The 8345-nt window shown below is 31.3% G+C and overlaps 1 pseudogene; it reads left to right on the top strand.

Moving 5' to 3' along the window:
- Positions 1–1579: 1579 nt before the first annotated feature.
- Positions 1580–2953, top strand: LOC149526701 (uncharacterized; annotated as a pseudogene).
- Positions 2954–8345: the final 5392 nt, after the last annotated feature.

Raw genomic sequence — 8345 nt, 5'->3', positions numbered from 1 at the left:
AAAAATTTTTGTGCAAAATATTTTGTTTAAAAAATTAATTTTTTATTATTTGAATAAATTATTAATAAAATTTTTTATTATTTATTACATCATCTTCTGAAAATTATTTTTCACCTTAAAATAAAAAAAAATTATAATAATAATTTTCAAAATATTTAATCACATATTATTATAAAAATAAGTTTTAATTTTTAAAAAAAAATATCATCTCATTATTTTCTTATCATAACATTATAAAATATCAATATTTATCAATTATGTAAAGCATTCAAAATCTATATTTATAATTGTATATTCCAATCATTGAAATATTTTTGGTTATAATTATTAATATAATTTATTAAATTTCTAAATAAAAATATTAATTACATTAGAGAATTTTATTAAAAAATATTTTTAATTTTAATATTATTGAGTAATTTAAATAATAATATTTTTAATTAAAATTTTTTAAAATTAAATATTAAAATTTTTTTAATATTTTAAGTTATATATTGATATTAAGCAACTTTATATGGCTAAACTTAGCATAAGTGTAATTTTTTTATATTTTTGGAAAATGTCTTAAATCTCTTAAGGACATAAAAGATATTTTACATGTAAGACATTTTACGTGATCAATGAAATTTTTTTCCATTGACATGTAGAATATTTTACATTTGGAATAAATTTTTTATCTTTCAAATAAACAAAAGTCTTGAAAACATTTTCAAAAAAGTATTTTACATCAAAATAAACCAATCTATTTTTTTTTAAATATTGGTTTTATGTCCACTTCTAAATTATCATATATTCACACAATCGTACTCTTATATTTAAAAAATTCATAATGAAAAAGGTACATAAGATTTAACTTTTCATGGATTTTCAGTTGAAGTGAATGACAAATATGTTAATATTAGATTTTATTTTTCCTCATTATTCGAAATCTATATCTGCCCTCACAGTATCTTTTCATTAACAAATCTAAATTCTTTGGGTCTCAACTCTCAAAAAATATCATATGTCTATTTTTTTATTATTAGGTAATACATATTTAATTTTTATTTTTATTTTTTTCTCATATTTTCTCTTTTTCTCTCATGGATTATTGGGTTTTTTTTTTTTTACCTTTCTTCTCTCTCACATCTCTTCTTCCTTTTTATGTTTGGGTTTCCTTGATACTAAATTTCTGTTAATGGCTATATGTCAACATGAGCTATAATTATTAATGTTAAGAATATTTTAGATACAATATTTTCTTGTTTTCTTTTACTTTACTTGTACTCTAAGGAAGTTTAAGATTATAATACTTTTTTTTTGCTATTTTGTTTTCTTGCACATTAAGTAGGTTTAGGTTTAATTGACTATTATAATTACTTTACTCACACACCAAGGAGATTTATATTTAGTTGGCTATTATAAATAGCCTTTTATAGTTCTTTATTTTTTATCAAGCAGTTTAATTTTTTGTTTCGATTTTGATATTTTCTACATAGTGTTATAGTAGTTCTAATCCGAAAAGAACTCTCTAATGCAAATCTCGTACTAAAAAAATCACCATCACATTTTTTTTCTTTTTTTATTCATTTGAAACTACATGACAGAAACCAATTCCATTCCAAGCAATTTCATGGTTCCAACCATCCTAGGCAACCCAACACCACCAATTATTGTCCACTAAGACAATTCTATGTTTCCTTCCAGTATTACACTTGATGAGATAAATTAGTCATCATGGTTTCAACTCATGGAGATGCGTATTGAGACTAGCAATAAAGCTGGATATCTCACCGGAGAAGCAAAAAACTTGTACTCGGAGATACGAATCTTGAAACATGAATTCCTGAAGATCACAAAGTGAAAAGTTAGTTTATTGACTTAGTGAGTCCATCACTAATATAATGATTTATTTGTCTTTCCCCAGCCAAGAAGATATGGGAAACTGTATTGAAAACCATATATGATGGATCGAACAAGACTTGTATTTTTGAATTGAACCAAAGATCTTTCTTTTCCAAACAAAATGGTTGGCCATTATCAATCTACTATAATGAACTTGTGGTTATTTTTCAAGAAATTGATTACAAGACTATCTCATAGGAAGGAATAGTTGAAGGTGTAGTCTAATTGCATTCCGTAATGGCTAGGCTTCAAGTCCATAGTTTTCTAAGTGGACTTGATTCTGAATTTGATCAGGTCTATGGAGAAATCTTGTGAAAAGATCCAAAACTTGATTTGGAAAACACATAGGCATATATCAAGAGAGAAATTAACAAAGATAGACAATGGGAGGTTCTTGTCTTAATCTTGAAAGCACAACTATGCTGGCCAACTAAACTCAGCAAGAACCATCGTCTAGCTCCTCAAAGAATCGAACCAATCAATCAAAGAGAAAATCTGGCATTCTAGTATGTACTCATTATGGTGAAACATGTCATTTGAAACAACGATGTTATGAAATCATAGGCTATCCTAAATGGTGAGACTTAACAAAGAAACCTCGAAAAAAGATTGCAAGGAAAGTCATGGTGATATCCACGAAAAAAAACCAATCGAAGCTTATAGCAAACGTTACAAACAAATGACAGCTTATAGTAAACATTGCTTACTCAAGTATGGGTGGTAAGGCATCAGTACTCTTTGTAACTTCTAAGAATAATACTTGGATTATTGATTCAAAAGCATCAGACCATATGACTAAGGACTTTAGTCAATTACAATTAGTGTTCCGTTCTTCTTAATTTGTTATCTTCACTGCTAATTGTAGTACATGTCTTATTACCAGAAAAGGATTTGTCATATTATCCAATATTCTTACATTGGATATAGTTCTTGCTGTTCCATCTCTTAAATGTAATTTTTTTTCTGTTAGCCAAATTACCTTTGCTCTTGATTGCACTGTAACTTTTTAACTCTCATTTTGCATATTTTAGGATATTCTGACTCGGAAGGTTCTTGGTTATGGTGTTAGGTAGGGCAAACTCTACTATTTTGGAGTTAAAAGAAAGTGGGAGACCAAAATTCAGCAAGGCGAATCCAACTAGTAGTAAAGACAAGGTTCGAGTGACTAAATGGTTATGGCACCGAAGATTGGACATTTTTCAGTTATTTTAGGAAGTTACAACCACATCTATTTTCAAGGCTGAATAATTTGGATTTTTCTTGTGATATTTGCGAACTAGCTAAGAGCGATCGTATTTCTTATCCACCAAGTTTGAATAAAAGTTTAGAACTTTTTAAGGTTATTCACTCTAATGTTTGGGGTCCTATAAAAATTCCTTTAATCTCTAAAGCTTGTTATTTTATTACATTTATTTATGAATGCACTAGAATGACTTAGGTATCATTGTTTCAAAATAAAAGTGATGCATGCATAGCATTTCAAAAATTTTATACTGTAGTGGGCACTCAGTAACAAAAGTAAACTCGTGCTGTACAAACGGACAATGGCACTAAGTATGATGGATCTCTTAACAATTTTTTGAGCCATCATGGGATTCGTCATCAAACTTCTTGTACCTATAATTTGCAGCAAAATGGATTAACGGAGAGGAAGAATAGACAGATATTAGAAATGGCTCGTGCCTCTATCCTTGGCATGAACATGCCTCGGTTTTATTGGGGAAAAGTTGTAAAATCTGTTACCTACCTTATTAACCGAATACCTTCTTGAGCAACAGATTTTCAGACCCCGAATAAAAAATGTGATCTTTACTTTCAGTTCCTCATCTCCCTAATCTTGAACCACAAGTTTTTGGTTGCACTGTATATGTTCACATTCCTAAAAACTTGTGAAATCAACTTGATCCATGTGCAAAACTATGTGTTTTTGTTCTTATTTTCAAAAAAGGTATAGGTGTTATGACCCTCAAACCCGCTAATTACATGTAACCTTGGATATTTCTTTTCGTGAATTAGAACCTTATTATTTAAGAGGAGTCTCTAGACCTTCTTTTCAAAGGGAGAGCTCTAGTTAAGAGAATGTGTTACAACAAAGTGGTGGAGGAGAAGAGTTTATGGAGTTAGAGGAAGTGACTGAACATTTTGAGAAAAGTGGTCAATAATGTTGTGATAGTATTCTTGAAATTAAGAGTGAGTTAGTTCTTCCTGCAAGTGAATTAAGTACTTCCGTTACAGAGTCCTCAAAATAGCCCATGCCTACGCTTTCACCATTAACTGAAGAATCAACCTAGAATGTTCTCCCTCAGGTAATCCTGAATCCCATATTTAATGAGGTAATCTCGAATCCAATATCTGATGAATCTTATGAAATCTCAAATCTCATATCTGATGAGTCCCATGAAACATATGTTCCTATAGAAAATATAGTTTTTAAATATTCACAAAGATCGAATAAGGGAGTCCTAAAGAAACAATATGAACCTGATCTTAAAGCTAAGGTCAAATACCCAATTAGCAACTATATGTCCTCCCATAGATTGTCTAAATTGTATGCACTCACTATTAATCAATTATCCACTATATCTATCCCTAGCGGTTTATAAGATGCATTAAAAGATCCAAAATGGAACCAAGCAATGGAAGCTTTGCAAATGAATGCTACTTGGGAACTGGTTCCCTTACCTGAAGGAAAGAAAACAATTAGATGTAGATGGGTATTTACAATGAAACTCAAAATAGATGGTAGCATTGACAAATATAAAGCAAGGTTAGTTACAAAGGGGCATATGCAGAGGTATAAGGTGGATTATCAATAAACTTTTACACTAATAACCAAAATCAATACAATTTGCATTCTCATATTTATTGTAGTAAATCAAGATTAGCCTTTACAACAATTTGATGTTAAAAATGCTTTTCCCAATGGAAACTTAAAGGAAGAAGTCTACATGGAGTTACCACCAAGAATTGAACACAATTCTTTGTGTAAAAAGAAAGTTTGAAAATTGAAAAAGTTATTATATGGGCTAAAATAGCCACCTAGAGCTTGGTTTGGGAGGTATTCTTCTATAATGAAAGCATTAAGTTATAAGCAAAGTAACTTAGATAATACTTTGTTTATAAAACTCAAAGAAGGGAAGGTAACGACTTTAATCATATATGTCGATGATATGGTCTTGACAGAAGGTTACCCATATGAAATGAAAGTATTATAGGAATATTTGGCTGTTAAATTTGAAATGAAAGATTTGGGGCAACTTAAATATTTCTTAAGAATTGAGGTTGTAAGATCGAAACAAGGGATTTTCCTTTCACAATGAAAATATATGCTAAATCTCTTAATAGGAACCGAAATGCTTGCTTGCAAACTAGTGGACACGCCCATAAAGATGAATCATAAGCTTGAAATTTTTCCAAATCAAGTTCCTACAAATAAGGGTCGTTATAAATAGTTGGTTGGGAAACTAATTTATTTGTCACACACATGACTGGATATAGCATATGTTGTAAGTGTTGTAAGTCAGTTTACACATATACCAAGTGAAGAACATATGAATGTAGTAATCAAATCTTAAGATACTTGAAAAGTGCTTCGAACAAAAGTTTGTTTTTTCTCTAAAAATGGTATGTTTAACATTGAAGAATTTACCGATTCTAACTGGGCAAGTGATCAAACAACCAAAAGATCCACATCTGGTTATTATACTTTCGTGGAAGGTAATCTTGTCACTTAAAAAAGCAAGAAGCAGAAGGTTGTGGCAAGATCAAGCGCAGAAGTTGAATTTTGACGTATGGCTCATGGTGTATGCGAATTATTGTGGATTAAGAGTATTTTTAAAGAGTTGGGAATTGAATATGCAAAGCCTATGAATCTTTATTGAGATAATAAGGCAGCCATTGAAATTGCACAAAATCCTGTACAACATGATTGCACCAAGTATGTTGAAATTGATCGACATTTCATCAAAGAAAACCTTGATCAAAAAGTTATACAATTTTCATTCGTCTAGTCTGGAGGTCAATTAGCTGATATTCTCACGAAAGCAGTTTTAGGGAAAGTGTTCTATGGTATAATTAACAAGTTGGGCATAATTGATATTTATAATCCAACTTGAGGGGGAGTGTCAACATGAGTTGTAATTATTAATTTTATAAATATTTTAGGGAGAATATTTTCATAGTTTCTTTTACTTTGCTCGTACTCCAAGGAAGGTTAGGGTTAGAATACTTCATTATTTGTTATTTTCTTTTCTTGCACATCAAGTAGGTTTAAGTTTAGTTGGCTATTATAATTACTTTACTTACACACCAAGTAGGTTTAGGTTTAATTGATTATTATAAATAGCCTCTTATATAGTTCTTTATTTTTTATCAAACAGTTAAATTGTTTGCTTAAATCTTGAATAATTTCTAAACTATGACATTTAACCCAAACTTTGTAAACAATGGTTACTTCTTTTTGTCATTCAAATGCGATAAGATGAAAATGTTTATGCAACACAAACGTGAATTATGATAACTCAAAGATTGGTGCTGATAATGGGATCCAACCACGTCAGTAGATAGTGTTTTTGCAAAATTAACTATCAATGGTACTGCACCAAAACCTTCCATGGTACATGTTCAAACGCTAATGTTAATTTGTTTCTAAAACCACTCACCTTACCATTCTAATGGAATTACACTAATGATTTGCTTTTGCAGGGCAAAAAGAGCTAATGCACTTGAGGTAAGAGATACTCATCTGTCAAAGAAACCCAAACATATAGAGGAAAGAGGATAATAGAGAGAAAGAAAGAAAGAAAGAAAATTAAACCCAGCAATATTTTTTTGTGAGAGAGAAAAAAAGGAAAAAAAATAAAACCAAATATATATTTATCAACACCTTATCTCAGGCTGTGACTGACACAAGGACCCGATGAAGATAATCTACCAAGCCCAAGTAAGCCTTATACACCTCTATCATTCCTTATAACTGGCATTACAAAACATATTCACAGTGTGCCAACTCATTGCTACACAGCCCTACTGTGGGCAATTACATCATGTCACATAACCGTATATACATACATACAAGACATGGTCAAACAACTAGACAACATATAAAATCCATCTTTTTAAAATACCAGTGGACTGACTCGAGTTTACGGAAGATCCTACTAGATGCCATGATCATTTTACCTACCAAAAGAGTACATGTATCCCTCACGCATCTAAGACTCAAGAGTGTTCCGTATCTATAAAACATGAGTTTAAAAGAGTGAGCGATATGGAGGGGAACAAGCAGCTGCTAGGAATAAGTTTTACAAGAAATGTTCAATTTACTTGAATTCATGCACCTTTTCCTAAGCAAAAATGGAGATGCATTCGGGTTTCTACCCATTAAAACATTACATTTCATCATTTCCATCAGCTTATAATAATGCATACATGAGCTTTCCTTCTTGGGTGGTGCTACTCCACCCCACCAAGACAATGCATATATGGGTGCCTCGACCATCATTATCTCAGGTGGTTTTACTCTGTCCCACCTCCAACCCCTTTCTACGGTAGTTTTCCTCGACCTCATCGAGGCCGTGTTGTTCATCATTATACGTGGAAATCATATAATTCATTTATTTGTATTATACCAATACATACACACGACACTCATCCATAACTATCATTTATAGCTCAATACATATGCTTAAAGGCATACATAGATCTCAACCTATCATAGGGCTCATGCAACATCAAAGAAACATAGCTGGTTCCTGTGCATTTATTTTTTGTAAAAACATTCACTATTCAACAAACTTAAACATCATTTCATGTATTTCCAAAACCATTTTGATGCAATATCCACTCACCTGTCAATTTACCTATACTGTAGCTCAACTAGCATCATCGATCAAACCTTTATCCACAATGCACGATACTCCAAAGGTAGTCTAGCATTAAGCCAATGCACAAAATCAGTTAATGCACTTAATTCTTTATCATTTTCCTAACTAAATAAATTTCTGCTTAAGGTTTTGCAAACCATTTCTACCATGATTTCTATTTAGCTTAATTGAACAGCCTTGTTTTCATGCTTTTCCGCTTCCTTCATTAGCATATGTCCAGCTTATGTAGCTATACTTAGCTGTTCACATTCAAATCTAGTAGCGCGTTAGTGTGGCATTAAGTAATGCTCACCTTAATTCTCCCCTTTTTAAGCTCACTTCTTCACTTGGGAGGCTTCCTTCTTTAATCCAGCACATATATGAATCTGTCATCGTCTAGATCCTTAGCATTTTGCTAGTACATTTAACTTACTTTAGAATTGAGCTATATCATAGTAACTCACCTTTATTCCAACTCACTTACTAGCTTAGAAATCCTTTGAAAGACTTCATTCCATTGAATTTCAGCTAAACCCTAGATTGAACATTTTCCAGAACGTCAAAACCTCTCCGATGGTAGCAACCACCTTCTTCCTT

The sequence above is a fragment of the Theobroma umbraticum genome, unplaced genomic scaffold (genome assembly GCF_002168275.2).
Source record: "Theobroma umbraticum cultivar Fairchild unplaced genomic scaffold, ASM216827v3 scaffold_204.0, whole genome shotgun sequence".
Taxonomy (NCBI): domain Eukaryota; kingdom Viridiplantae; phylum Streptophyta; class Magnoliopsida; order Malvales; family Malvaceae; genus Theobroma; species Theobroma umbraticum.
The sequence above is the reverse complement of the archived record's forward strand: the minus strand, read 5'-3'. Positions and strand labels throughout refer to the sequence as shown.